The sequence below is a fragment of the Cheilinus undulatus genome, linkage group 3 (genome assembly GCF_018320785.1).
Source record: "Cheilinus undulatus linkage group 3, ASM1832078v1, whole genome shotgun sequence".
NCBI classification, from domain to species: Eukaryota; Metazoa; Chordata; class Actinopteri; order Labriformes; family Labridae; genus Cheilinus; species Cheilinus undulatus.
In genome coordinates this window covers 14,911,968-14,927,666 of record NC_054867.1, presented here as the reverse complement: position 1 = coordinate 14,927,666, position 15,699 = coordinate 14,911,968, and the positions used below count along the sequence as shown (strand labels likewise).

At 38.5% G+C, this 15,699-nt stretch overlaps 1 protein-coding gene across 4 annotated transcripts in view; it reads right to left on the bottom strand.

Moving 5' to 3' along the window:
* The window catches only part of frmd4ba (FERM domain containing 4Ba), a 66,199-nt gene extending 51,240 nt beyond the window's left edge, over positions 1–14,959 (bottom strand). For all 4 annotated transcript variants that reach the window (XM_041783492.1, XM_041783493.1, XM_041783490.1 and 1 more), the window contains exon 1: positions 14,707–14,959. The gene's annotated coding sequence lies outside the window, so the exon portion shown is untranslated. The remainder of the gene's footprint in view (positions 1–14,706) is intronic.
* Between the last annotated feature and the right edge of the window lie 740 nt (positions 14,960–15,699).

Genomic DNA, 15,699 nt, shown 5'->3' with positions numbered 1-15,699 from the left:
CCTCAAAAATAACTTTTTTTCAATTTCATGGGAAAGTAGGTGAGAGTAGATGATTGGGAAGGGTTCATAGGCAGTTGAGGCTCTTTGACTGGCATGGGAGTAAAGGCTGGACTGTGTGATCTGATTTAAAAAGAAAGCTTAAACTGCTTAAAAAGCACACAATGCATGCAACTTTATGCATATGATAATTACTAAAGTGTTTGGTCACATAGTTGTAAGTGCAGCAGGTATTCATGCTCCATCACTGCTCCTGTGTGCCAGTAAAGGACCACAGATTGGTTTATGTGAGCACTAGATGGGTCGTTATAATGACCCTGGAACACTTTTAATACACACTTAAAACTGGGGTTCTCTAACACTACATATGCACACAAAGTCATGATAGCATATGAGCTTTGGTAATATCTATTTATAGATTCGACATAGAGATGTAGAATCGAGGGTCATGGGTTCACTATGCTCTGGTTTCCATTTGTAGTACATTAGTAGTCTGAGCTGTATTGACTGATCACATATCAGCTAGCTTTGGTGTATACAGATCAAACACTCAGGGTTGACAACAACACACATGTGGAAAACTGTCTGCGCTAACAGCTCCCATTGATATTAATGTCATGATTTATTTGTCCCTATGAACAAATATTTGCATTAAATTAAGTTGAGCCAAAAATGTGCTTGACACTGTGCAGTAGTTAGATTCCCTTACAAACCGGCACGCATCAGAAGCAATTGAAGCAAACACAATTCAAAAAGCATGCAATTTTAAAAACCTGCTTTCTTCAACTTCAGTCTTTCAAATGTTACAACCCTGCATCATGATGCTATTATTCTGGCAGACTTCATTCACCTTAAATGTGAAAAAAACAAACAAATGCGATAATATTGATTGCCAAAAGGTTCCAGGATCGAAGCTCTGGTAATGTCTCTGACCCTCTTTGATTTTACATCCAGAGGCTTTTAGATCAGCTGAGATCAGTCCTGGGACACCTGATTTCTATAGCCTCGCTCCAGTAACTGGCATGTCTTGATGATGCCATATAATAACTATAAGCATGTTCACATGTTTTCCAAAGCCTAAGTTTACCCAAACAACTGTTTTCCATTCCTCACTCTTCTTCGTGGATTTTGTGATGTCTTCTTCAGTGCTTACCAGCATCACTGCTTTAGGCTGGATAAATACATGATGTTAACTAAACAGCTACCACACGTAACCAGCCTCTGTTTGAAGCATCAACTGTGCATCATTAAAGTGTGGTGTGTAAGGCAGGAATGATATTTGGTATGCACATGTGTGGTAGAGGCAGTGTGGAGGTGGAGGAGGTGTGACAGTCAGCAAAGACAACAATGGGGGGGGGGGGGGACCTTTAAAGACACACTGATAAACAAAGCCTACAATTTTCCTCATCTAAAGGATGAGTCACTGCAATTGCACAGAGACAAACATGCCTGTCAAACTAGCTGGGACTGATAAAGTCTATTAAGTCAGTGATTCAACCTGTAAAATTAATGAAAATAAGACTGGTGTTACAGTTCAAAAAGTAACCAAATAAAGTGAAGACTATAAGATGAGTACATCACTGAGGGGAGTTTCTCCAACGAAATGCTAAACCAGGCTTTTAGTTTGAAAACACAAATCAGAGGTGTGCACTGTTTACCTTTCCTTTGACATATTGTTGTGTAACGTTCACCAATAGCAGAAATGTAGAGAAGTTCATTAAATAGATGCACTTTGGCGTGTGGACCTCATCAGGGTCATCAAGAAACAGACTGTAAACATTTTCCACCAATGTGGGCTTTCGTATTTGCTACAAAAAGGTAAATATGGCTCAGTAGTTATCATTTTCCTGTCATTTTTGGCTCAGACCTATGCACAGCATGCTGAAAAATAAGTGAGCTCTAGAACAGTTAAAAGGCCAGAGGTCTAATCTGTGATTAAATTCGGTATAGACCTGTTTTAGAGGTATTACATGAACAGTGGCTTGCTGTAGTTTTATTAGCTTTCACTACAGCTAACATAGCTACCCTGTGTAATGAACATTACTACGTAAGCCAATTCAGCTAAGTTAGCTTAGCAACATGAGCTTCGGAAAACGTAGCTGAAGCTAACTTAGCTATGCAGAAAATGTAGCTGTTTTGTGAGCTTAGCTTTAAGTACATTACTATGGAACTCTGTTATGTATGGCTAATTTAGCTCCTGAACACAAGGTTTAGCAACATCAGCCTTTGCAAATGAAGCTAGATAATGTACTTAGCTGCTTTTTTGAGCCTATCTTTAGCTCTGTGACTAACATAACTCCATGATCTATAACTTTTTAAGCTTTAGCAACATGAGCTTTAGCAAACATAACTAGATAACATAGATACTTAGCTGCTTGGTGAGCTTAGCTTTAGCTTGTTGATACATAGCTCCATTATCGTTAGCTAATTTAACTTTAGCAATGCTTGCTTTAGCAAAGGTAGTTAAAGCTAACTTGGCTACACAGATACCAAAGATGCATAGCTTCTTTGTGAGCTTAGCTTCAGCTATGTTAGCTACGTAGCTCCATTATCTATGTAGCTTAAGCAGCTAATGGAGCCATGTTTGTGGCATTAGAATGTTTTCATGGAGGATGAGCCAGTAACCAGCTTGTTTACTCAGCTTTATTTAATGTTTTATAATTAGGTTTTGCAGGTCAGGTTTTTGACTTTAAAATTTTTGGTATTCTAACTCTTCCCTTAACCCTTACCCTGACCCCAAATGAAGGTTAATCCATTTGTTTATAGTTTAAACATGTATTTTAGTTCTGAAATATACATCTCAGATGAACAGTCTGTGAGAGTGGTCATCAGAGATGAACCAGCTGCAGCCACACTGTTTTAAGTGACTTTGCAGATGCCCAATTAAAACAGAATAAATGACAGTTGCTTATTGATTGGACTTTGTGATCCGACTTTCACAACATGTTCTGCATAATATTAATATATCTGAAAGCAAAGCATTAAAATTAGCTTCGAGAAACAAAAATATGATAAATAAAAGGTAAATATTTGAGTCTCATGCTATGGTTGTACAGAGGTTTCAGTGGGCCCCAGAGAATTTTCTTAGGCCCCAAATTGGGCTGTAGTGTACTGAAGTTTGTGACGGCTGCTCTAGATTCTCTGCACGTAAGGGATGCATATTAGGCGCATGAGACGCGGCGCTCATGCAGCCAGTCTGAAAGCCCTGACTCGCTAACATGCACACGAAATAAAAATCAAGCCACAGTCTTAAACGGCCCTGACAGTAAACACAGCAGCAGAGACAACAATGGGCGAAAGTTTTAAAAATGAACTGATTAGAAAAATGAGCATGTCTGTCAAACCATCTGGGACAGATAAAGTCTGTCTTAAACCTGTGAAAATAATAAAAATAACCACAATATAAAAGCACATTTTTTAGTTTTGTTTTTGTGTTTTCTGTTTTACTACTTCTGGCAATGTTTCCACTCGGATCTACATCAATTTGCCACACCATTGCTAACATTCAAGTTTTCTCCACAGCCCTCACAGAGCTCACCGCTGCCTGTCTGAATGAGTGAGCAGGATGCTCTGTTATGGTCCACATGGCAGGTGAAAATGACTTCCCTCTCCTACCTGCTTCTTCACCTCCCCCTCATTCCCAGCTGCAGTTATGAAAGTGACTGCAGCTGGATGGTTTTGTTCTTAACTGCAGGGGATATAACGTGGAGGATGGGCAGCATCTGGGATCTACTGTGAGTGAGTATAGGTATAGGCGGGGGTGTTGGTTTGGAATAATTACCCTGAGAAGGCTCACATAACACTACATTAATGATGAGTGTTAAGCTCTGGTGACACCCATACAGCTTCTGTAGCACAAAGTATTCATTATGTATGTATTATCCAGAAACAGCCAAAACAAAATTAAGTCATTGAGGGAAGGCTTTACAAAAAACTAGCACAGGAAATTACTTTGTGGGGGGGTTAGGAGATCTCAGAGCATCACATATTCACAGAAGTCTCCAGTGTTTCTCTTTACCATGCCTCCATCCCCTCTGGCACAAAACGTTTGAAACACTCACACAAGGTTTAAAGCATTGAGCACTATCGATCTCTGAGCATCTCAGGCTGAGGGCTACATCTGCGTGAGTGTGTTTGTTTTTGTTTTTTTCCAGCCCCGACATCAGGTACCTTTCTATTTGTGCCTGAGAGGGTAATAATAGCAGCTCAGACCCTTTACGACCCCTCCTTCTTTACCTTACAAACACTCACGGTGTAAGAAGTCCCATTCTGGCCATTACCAGTGAGGCGTTCAAACGCCCTCTCAACATGGCCTCCTGGATTGTGTGTGCGTGAGTTGGCCTAACAGTGTGTGTGTTCAAGAGGAAAATAGGAAGAAATGGAGACTAATCACAATAGAGGGAGGCATAGAAAGATGGAGAGGCACAAAGACAGCATGATTACAGGACAACCCAGCCCCCTTCACTCTGTCTGAAACCTCACAGGCAGGCCAACAGCAGCACAGACAGACAGAGGAAGCAATCTCTGCTTTGTTCTAATTTGGAATTTTTAGCCTCATAGCAATTTCACCCCAGTCTGATAGAAATGTGAGTGGGAGGAGCGGGCGAAAACAACAGTCTGTGTGGCGGGGGAGTACGTCTCTGCTCTGGCGCATTACTGAATCTGTTGCATTCAAGGCGAACTCCACTGCCTGAGGTTGCTGATGAACTCACAGGGAGGCAGGTCACCTATTCCACAGCAGATCACAGATCCTGAATGCTGTGAATTGTGTACATTTGGGTAGATAGTCAACAGTTTTACCAAGCTCGTGATGTGTAGGTGAGAACATACAAAGGAACTGTTTGAGGACAATGCATTATCACTGATTAATGACCCTTTTGCATTCAAATACTAATTGAACCTCTCATCTTAAATTCCCTGTTAAGTAAAATAAAAAATTAGAGTGAAAGCACATTTAATATGTCTGAATACAGTTTCTGTAAAAATGTGAATGCACTGAGATCTAAGTGTGCCTAGATTTTGGATTTACATCATCAGTTTTTCACCCTTAGGCTAGCTAGGTTTAATTTGGGCAGGACAAATATAGCGCCCTATGATGTCACAGGGCGCTATGGGAATAACCCCGCCCCCTAAGGCAACAAACATAAAATCATGAACAGTCTGTTGTTAGCTGATGTCACTGCCTTCACTGAAATTTAACAGCCAGCTAAATGCTGTAGGTTTTCTTTCATTTGCCAGATCTATCAGCCATGGAGCCTACAGATCAGAACAAAGAGATTTGTGCCAAGGCTATAATAGTTTTGAATTTTTCATTTGTTTTTATTTTTATTTCATTTTCACTTTCTGTGTGCAATTTCAGTTTAGTTTTTATTAGTTTTTATTTCTGGGTTGTTAGTCTAGTCTAGTTTCTATTTTACAGAAATGCTTCATTTTAATTACATTTTTATTACTTTTAGTGTTAGTTTTTTTGGATACACGTCAGGGCTGAATGAACATTATAGATTTTAAGAACATTTTCAAACCGGCTACTCTTCACTTATCATTTTGTTTATTCAAAGATAGTGTTTGAATATAACAACAGACATAAAATTACCACGCTGTTAAGTCTTACGTAACTTATCAATTCAGGCAATTTTACACTCCCCAGACTTGTGTGTAGGTGCCAGTCAATATGGTTGTGTCAAAGACTAAAACTAAGGATATTTAGTTTCTATTTTTATTTTATTCTAGTTAGTTTTGAAAGTGCACTATACAGTTTTAGCTAGTTTTCGTTTATTGGTAAAGCTTAGTTTTTGTTTACTATAAGTTTATTATAATTATTTTTTTGTAATTTTTAGTTGAAGTTATCTAGTTAGTTTTAGTTAACTACAATAACCTTGATTTGTGCCAGAAAACAGACTTCTGTTCCTCTGCTCTAGCACAGAGCCAGGTAGCCAGGCTTTAGCCATAGTTCACCATAAGGTCAGGGGCAGGCTAATCACTGGAGTACTTGTCTATTTTCCTCTTGAACAAGGCCCAGCAGAAATGTTGAACATCTTCCATACTATTTCACTTGTCTAGTCCTGGATGATTAAAAGAAGTGGACCCTGGCTTTGTCTCTCTCAAAGCACTTCAATTCATGTCTGTTAGTATCCTCAAGCTAAACTTTAAAGTATCCAACAATAGGCACATTCCATTCCTGCCAAATCTGTCATAATAAAAGTCCCCAGTGCTAATCAGCATAGAAGCCTTTTATTCATTCATCCATTTTAATCCATTTTCCAACATTTTTGCCGCTAGCTTAGCATTAGCCACCATATTGTTTTGTCACTGGGCTGTGACAACCAATGGTAGGCTGTTCTGTCGTCATGTCTTGCTTTGCCAAGCTGCGTGTGTCTAACTGCAGGAGACGTCCTTGGTAGCTCAGGAAGGAGAGACAGCCTGTGATATGGCCCCTCTGTGCTTTGAATGATGGCGCAAAAAACAAAGCTAACACAAAAAAGTGCAAGGACTGTTTTTTGTAGATTTGTGTATATTTTAAATACTTTTTTTCACAGAATGAGCCAAAATGTGTTTAGAGCTATACTGTTAACCAGGGTTGATGTTTTACAAGGTTTTAAAGACAATAAGTCCAGGCCCAACAAAATGGTAAAAAAAAATACCGTATCGAGGGTTAGGATCTTTGTCAAAAAGGTCTAATAAAAAATTTAAAAAAACTTTAAAGGATAGTGAATTTTGAAGCAAAGCCTAGCTTTTAGTCTTTCCTTATTAAACAGTTAGCTTTATCATGGCTAAATAATGATGTATCACTAGCCTATAAAGGAATGCAAGTTGTTGTGCTGTCATTTATCATCCACTGTTAGAATTGTGATTAAATCTACACTAATTTAACTTAAGTGCTTGGATCAATAACCACCAATACACATGGTTAACCATGTAATTCATCCCCATGTCCATTCTGTAAATTATGTATAAGGAGGTGGGTCTGAGTGCTGATTTTTGTGGTGAACTGGTCCACAAACTAGTGAGTGTCTGCCTTAAGAAGAATGATTAATTAATGAAATCTTGTTGCCTTAATCATATGGGCACCAGCTCCCTGAGGAACAACAGAACAGCTAAGCACCACTCTCCAGGGCTGGTTATATTGCTTTCTACTACACTGAATAAATATTAAAGGGAAAGAAAAGCAAACCCAGCCCTGAACACCATTATTCTCTGCTGTCATACATGAAAGGAAAATATCCAAATACAATGGTATTTCTGGATGTAAAACTCTTTACATGCTGTGTTTCGTGTAAAGCTAGGGCTGTAAATTTTCCAACACTTGAATGCAGGATTTGCTCATGAGAAGAAAAGGCCGGACATGCTACTTTACTCAGGAAGTCCTGTCTGACTGGACAAAGCAGACATGAAACAAGGAAAGAGATGGAGTGTCTGCTCTCTGCTGAGTTGGTTTGTGGCCAAAGAGGAACAGAGTCCTGTCGACATAACTTTTGGTGGGAGCATTATGCAGGCATTATGTTACAGAGGCCACTGAAAGCACTAACACATTAACAGCAAAGTGTATACAGTTGTGATTATACTTAAAGGGCTTAATCATTTAACTAGAAATAATCAACAACCAAGGCTCCAGCCTATCCAAACACCCCCTCCTCTGCTCTGCAGATCTGAATTGATTTTCACTGCTCAGCCTATAGATTAGTGTTGACCCACAAAAACATTGACTAGGACTCAGCCCTCTGCCTGACCCCAAATAAGGCCCCAAGCTCAGCCCTGTTTACATACTGAGAGAAGCCGTTATCCACAACATCCAAGTTTTACAATTTCTACATCAGCTGAACACTCTTTTTATGAGTTTTTCTCAAAAATGATTGGTCAAAACACTGAAAAAACCAAGCATTAACTTCAACATGATCACTCTAGATACCAGAAACACATCTCTTAACTAAATTAAGAAGAAAAAAGTACAGGCTCTGAAATGTATTCATAGAATAAAAGTCAAAAGTAGTCCTCTGGTACACTCAGACATTTTTCCTGTATAGACTTTTAAACTAGAGAACATAAGACTCTCGATCAAATGTTTGATAAACTACAAATAATCAACATCAACTGCCTGGTGCTAATCAGATGAATCATTTCCTGCTATTGCGAATCAGCTCTGATGTAGATGGCAATCAGAAAGTTCACACACTGTTAAAGCAAATGTCTGTTTTGGTCTGACTAAAAATGGACTTTTAAAATTAAAGTAAACATGTACGTCCCCAGTTGTGATTTTGTTGTTGATACCAATGTGCTGGATCAGTAGCAATGATGCTAGCGTCCTGGCAAACAGTTCCCTCGTTTTGGAGCTGAAAAGTCTGTCAAACTATAATTGGATTCTGATATTCAAATTACTTCTTGGGCCAATTTTAAGCACTGTTTTTGCCTATTTGTTGCCACATTTGTTCCATATGTTTGCCTATTCTTGCTTCTTTTAAACCCATTTTCACTACTTTAGCTTCACTTCTTAGCCTCTTTTTGCTACTTTATCCTCATTTTCTGTCCATTTTTGACCATATTTTGGCTCTTCTAACCCATTTTTGGCACTTTTTTTCCCATTTGTGCATCATTGAACCTATTTTTGCCATTTTTCTCATATTTCTACCAATTTTTATAGAATTTTTTTTGTATTTTTTATATATCTAACCCATTTTTTTGCCTCTTTTTCGCAGTTTTTCCCCATTTCTACTGAATATTAACAATTTTTCTGCCTCTCACACCCCATTTTTGCCACTTTTATCCTATTCTTTGTCTTTAACTCACATTTTTGCCATTTCTTAGCCACCTTTCACCATTTTCTGCCCATTGTTGACCCTTTATTGCCTTTTTTAACCCATTTCTTCCACATTTAACCCATTTTAGGCACTTTTTTATCACTTTAAAATAGTTTATAACCCACTGAAAAATGCAAAGGGTGACCAATTGCACTGATTTATTGAAAAAAAAAGAAAAAAGAAAAATGGAGATATAAGGTTTGGGCCCTGACACCAACTATGCACTGGGCTTGACTCATACGTCAAACATTATAACTGCTAGCAGAGGCTGTGTTGTTGTCCGTCTTTGAATAAGGTAACTGGATAGTGTTTGTTATGTTTATATGAAAATTAAAGAATAGGGCATGTAGGAGATTTACATTGCTGGTTAGTTGTCCATATTTTCCTTATCAACTTGTTAGCACAGTCAACTGGAGGAGGGCCCATCGTAGTGGGAGTCAGCGGAGTCAGACATACTTCTGTCAATTCATCGATTTTCTGCCAGCTCTTGTATACAGGGACAATGACAGCAGTCTAGTCCATTTTCATTCTATAACTAGTCTGTGTTATGTAGATGAGACTTTTATGTCGTCTGTGTGATGTGACATGTGATGTACATGAAACACATGAATGGATACACCTAGGAATGGTCTTTTTTGGATCTATATTAAGATGAATTAAAAAGCTAATTTAAAGGCTGCACACAAGAAGTACATGCTCAATGGTTTAAAACATTTAAATTCATCTCTTTCATTATTTCTTTTGTTTGATACATGAACTTACATCCTTGTACCACTGGCTTCAATTCACACTTTCGGGGTTCTTGTGTTCCCTAGGTCCTCACAGTCATTGATGCAAGGGTATTTTTTTTTGTTTGTTTATTTTATACAACTTTTTTTCATTTCTATTTTATTCCATTTCATTTATTTATTTACTTTTTTATTATTTATTTTGTGTGGAGTTCTTGTGTCTGGGGTCTCTGTTTTGTTCTATGTAGCTTTTTGCTTTTATATTAAAGCACTTTTTAAACCAATGTTTTAAAATGTGCTGTATGAATTACTATTTTTATTATTATTATTATTATTATTATTATTAGTAGTAGTAGTAGTAGTAGTAGTAGTAGTAGTAGTAGTAGTATATCATTTTTGTTGGTTTTGTTGTCTGTTCTGCTCTTAAGTACTGAAGCAGCTATGTGTTAAAGTGTTGTGTATATAGATCAGAGTTTTAAGAAATAACCCTCATTTTATATAGAGATGCATGATACTGGATTTTTCCTGATATGCCGATATCTAAAAATTAACTCTAGCTGATAAGATATCGATACTGATATTTAAAAGCAGTTCAGAGTAGACGGACTTCAGTCCTTGAAACACAGGAATGATGATGAATAAAGAAGAGGACTTCAGGGCTTCAGGTGTGCTTGTGTCAATGTGCACCCATGTATACATGTGTCCAGGGTTCATAGCCTGTGGCTATTGTCCCACATGTCTTTCCCCCAACCTCTCATACTATTTCCCACTGTCCTCTTCTATGATTTTAAGGCATAAGATGCCCAAAAATATTTAGAAAGAAAAAGACTTCAGCATAATTCACTTTTTAAGCTTATATCTGTGGATACTGATATCATGCCAAAGATACTGTAAATGCATCCCTAATTCAAGTGCTAGATAGTGCAAAAGTTGACTCCTTATCACTGTTTACATAGCATTGCTTTTCACCAAAGCCTACTGATTGCCAACAAAAGTTCTGAACAGCTGGGGCTGCTGTACAGCACTCTTTCATTTTAAAGGCACACTATCAGTTAGACCTCCCTGCTTAGTTTACTCATCATACAGTGTCTTAAGCCAATCTGTGGTTCTGAGGAGAATAGCACCAAGGTTTCACAATGATCATGGATTATTTTTACAACAATGTCTTTTTTAAAAGTTTGTCTTTTATGAGTTCTCTGACTTCATGGATGTCCATCATTAAGTTGTGAAGGTAACACTTCAAGTTTTTCGACACAATGTCACTGAAGTCTGGCATTCTTCTGTCTTAATTCTGGAAACACTTCTGGCTTGAGACTTGATGCAATTCACTATTCAGTATATACACCTAGTTATTTACTTGTAAACAAGAAAAGAAACTGATTTAAGATTCTCATTCACATACCACCACTGGTCAAGAGTTCTTTCTCAGTGGATAAAATCAGCCATCAGAACCAGTTAGGCAGGAACTCGCCCTCTGCTGAAGCGCAGAGTTGTGTGAACCTGTGTGACAGCAGTATCAAATAGCCTGAATGACAAACCCTCTCTTGCAATTTCTGCATGAACGTTGGACTATAGATGTGTGAGAAAGAAAAAGAAAAATGCTGATGTATGATTTTTAACAAAGCTGGGTCTTTAAGGGGAGCAGCTCTTTTCACACTCCTCAGGATGTCTGGATCTACTGTTTCATATTGTTTACTGTTTCAAAGACCACCATATATGGATAAGGCTGTCAAAGGGCCCTGATTGGCAAATAACTCTAATCTATGCCAAGCTGAGCTGTGGTGTTGGAATATTCTCCAGTGCTTAATAGCTTTATTGAATTGGAAGTGCTGACCCCATTAAAAGCAGCTGAATATCCTAGACTAAAGTCGACACAAAGCAGCCCTGCATTTGCAGTGTGTGTGTGTGTGTGTGTGTGTGCATATGGCAGAGAGAGACAACATATGTTGTACTCATGAGGCACACATTCAACATTGTCACCTGTGTTGAGTCTGTTTTTTTCCACACGTGCACACCATGTTGTGTTTAATCATACCAAACCTACTCAGATACATTGTCCTAGCATTCAGCCATTCATTCCTATGGGACTCTTTGTGATATGCAACATGTCTGTGAAACACTTCCCCTCTGTATTATTAGCCAGATTGTGCTGTGAGCATGTCTAAAAAAAACACTTTAACTTTTGTAGTTGATTTTGAAGATACTGAATGACCAAGATCAAATATAGATCAAATATATTTATCAGCTTGATGTGAAATATAACATCAGCCAACATGAAATACATTTTACATATTTAAGTGAAAGGTTAGGAAGCATTAGATTAAAACAGGCTGATTAACATACAAACATTTGGCTAAAAAAAGAACAAAATTATCCTCTCTTCAATGCTTAAGGTAGTTTCTGTCAGATATATATCCATACAGAGGTGCACTTCCTTGTACTGGACATCAGAAGACAAAATCCGTATAGGCCTGTTTATTGATTTGCGTACATCAGTCCCCTACTATTTTGATGATAGACAAGTTCTGCACCGCAAGTGAAGTTATCCACTGAGTTAGTGACTTTTTTCTGGGGTATGGTCTACAGCAGGGGTGTCAAGCTCAAGGCCCAGGGGCCAAATATGACCTGTGGTACAGTTATACCTTGCCTGCAAGATCTAGCATATTGTTATTACTGGCCCACCAGTATTTGGGTTTTATCTTAAATATTGACTAAGAAACACATGACTTTGACTTTCTGTCTCACATATATGCCTTTTGAAAACACTATTTTGACTTTTAAATTTTTTGTTTTGACCTTTTGAACTAAGAAGTTTGACTTTTTACCTCAAATTTTGAGCCTTTAAACTTATTATTTTGACTTTTTTTTTTTAATCTCAAAATCATTTATTGTCAGTGCTTGGTTTCCCCCATATTCACTACTGGTGAAAATGAGGTTGAGTTAAGTGTTGGTTAAATGTTGACCCTGTTAGGCTCTCAGGTTAGACCTAAATTTAGAATCCTGCCCCTGCTGTGATTGAGTTTGACACCCCTAGTCTACAGCAAAGGGTGGTTGCCAGATTTTTGTCCAAGGACGTTTCCAAGCCCTGCATTTTTTTCTTTGCACCATCTTTGCCAGAAGACACAAGCATTTGTCACAGGTGGTTGACAGGGTTAAAAGTGACAATCTTTATGGAGTATGAAGAGTGCAATGCAATGTCGATAATTAAAGCTGTAAATACTTAAATTATAGCTGCAATGAGAGGAAATAATATACTGCTGTTTGTAAAGTAAACTCTAATGTCTACAAAAACACTGAGTGTTAAAATTAACACTGCAAGAGTTACATTAATTATTGTTTATCTCTGAACGTGGGAGAATTATATAAAATCTGAAAAGTGTTGATTTCAGGACTATGGGAACTGAATTAACACTGATGCTATAATTTGCCGATACAAAGTATTTCCAGTTTCAGATTTTTTTTTATTAAACTTTCTTCAGGAAGAAAGTCTGGCAGTTACATTCGTGAAACAACCACATTGCAAACATCACAGACCAAGCAACATTTCATAAATAAAATAGAGAAAGAGGTCAGAGGTCTAATCTGTGATTGAATTATGTATAGGACCGTTTTAGAGAATGGTAGCTCGCTTTAGCTTTGTTAACTCTAGCTAAAGCTATGTACCTCTGTAATTAATGTTACTACATAAGCCAGTGCAGCTATGTTAGCTTTAGCAACCTGAGCTTTGGAAAATATAGCTCAAGATAACATAGCTATGTAGATAATGTACCTACGTAGCTGCTTTGTGATCTTATCTTTACCTATTTTAGCTACGTTAGCTATTTAGCTACATTGTCTGCGTAGTTTACGCAGCTACTGTCACTACGTAAGCTACATTTACTGCAATAGAATGTTTTCATTGGGGACAAGCTTTTTTCCTGTAAGCAGACAATTTACTCAACTTTATTAAGCCCTTACCATAACCACAAATGGAAGTTTAATCCGATTTTATTTCAAAAGTTTTAGTGTGTATTTTCGTCCTGACACCAATGACATCTCAAACGAACTGTCTGCAAGAGGGGCCGTCTGAGCTGCAGCCAGACCCGTCTCAAAAAGTTAGCCTACAGTTACTCAGTTGCATGTCAAACAGTGAAAACGTGAACAACTTTACAGCTTTGTACTTAGACATCTTACTTTACTTTTACTACTCCAGCTTTTGGTGATACCATGGCAATGCACCTCTTGATAGGCTTAGTATTTAAACTTGTTAACTTCTAGGTCAAAGCCTGGCAGAGGCCGTATGGCATGCACAGAGACCCTAGTTCAGTTTGGGTCCTATTGAGATGTAAACATGCATGGGTGAATCAGTCTAGAAATTTGATTTAGTACTATTTTAGTTAGGATGACAAGTCCAGTTTAAGTCGGGTTTACGGTTATTCGACTTTTTCCCACTTCATATAATCGTAATGAGTTTGAGAGCACTGACAATGTTTTCACCACAGGCTCCTGTTTTTATAGTCTGCAATGACACAAGACCCACACAGGATATCATATGCCTTCCATGCAGGCCGGCCCATTGTTTGTTTTATCCAGGAAACAGGATATTCACACAGAGGAGAGTGAACCAGCTGACCACAGTTTGAGCTAGTAGAGACTCTGAGAGTCTCTCTACAGAAATTAGGCATAAAAATCTGATTTTCCTAAAGGTGAACCACAGGATTGAAGTGTTTTTAGTCTCCCACTTGTCTAATTGTTCAGTTACAACTCACAGCCTAGAGCAGAGGCTTTTGAGTGGCTTATCACTTTTGTTTACAGATCAACAGTCCCACACAGAGCTGACAGTCACCAAGCATCAGTAAAGTAAAGACATGAAAGACCATGTGAGTTCACAGGGGGCGTGGATTAATTTATAGCTAAACAGAACAACATTTGATCCATGTTTTGGACTGATTCAGTGAAAAAGGAGAGATGTTTCACTAGAGAATTGTTGGTCACAGCAGGACATATAAAGCAAAAAACAATCTGAGCCTGTGTAGTAGACTCACGAGCGCCTGATAAGAGCGAAAGCGGGGACTTATTAAAGATGTAACATCTCAAACCCGAGCGCGTTACAGATGAGAAAACAATGGACTAGTCTATCTCTGTTGAATTAACAGAGTGCCTTTTAAACACAAGCATTCAGCTTAAGTGTTAAACAAAGCGTTTCTCACCTTGTGTCTTTTGTTGTGATCGGATCTTTTCCTCTTATTGTCTGTGCGCAGAGCGTCTCAGCCAGCCGGCACCGCGGAGTCAAAGAAACCCTCTTCTTTCTTTAGAAGAACGAGACTTTCAAAATCAAAGATTTGTTAAAGGAGACAAAAAAAGATTGTTAGGTAGAGTTCACGAGAGATCGGGATGAAAAGTCCAGGAAGGGAAGCTGTTGCCTGTTCGGCATGAAAACCATGTCTCCAACAGTCCACACAGTCAGTCCCATCCATTCACACACCCCGCCTCTTCCTCCCCGCTACCTCCAACAGATTCAGGATGGGACATGAGTTCTCCTCGTGCACGAGGGCTGGAAGCGGAGCAGCGCTCTCTGCTGCGTCAACGCTCAATGACAGCGCAGATGAACTCAAAGGAAACAAACAAGAGAGAGTAGAAATGCAAAGACAAGAAGAGGGAAGAGAAGAATGTCAAAAAGTAAGTAGCCTTCGTGGCAGCGTGAATCCGGATTTTTGTTTTATTTTATGTGTTGTAGTTTAGATTGCAAAGACAGACCTACAGCAGACAGCTTAAGCTCGTGCAGTTGTTGAACAACAGATATCAAATTCTCCTGTCCAGAGTTTGATTGTTTTGCCTAGCTGTGCATTTCATTGGTCACATTAAGTATGCAGGGGCGTCGCCAGGGATTTTGGGCCCCCAGAAAGAATATTACACAGGGCCACCCTTAACCAGCTGGCTAAGCAACACATGTTGAATTGTTTTTACAGATATCTCTGCATTTTATTGTACTTTTGAACCACAATTTCCTCATTTATGAGCAATATTTTTACTATGGTTAAATTAAATTTAGTTGCATTATTTTGCAGTGCTGGACTACATCATTTGGAGGGAGGAGCAGGGCCCCCTTAGTATTTTATTTTATGATATTAGTAGTCAGGGCTTGACATTAACTTTTTGCTCAGTGGCCGCTGTGGCTACTTGTTTTTGAAAAGTTACTAGCC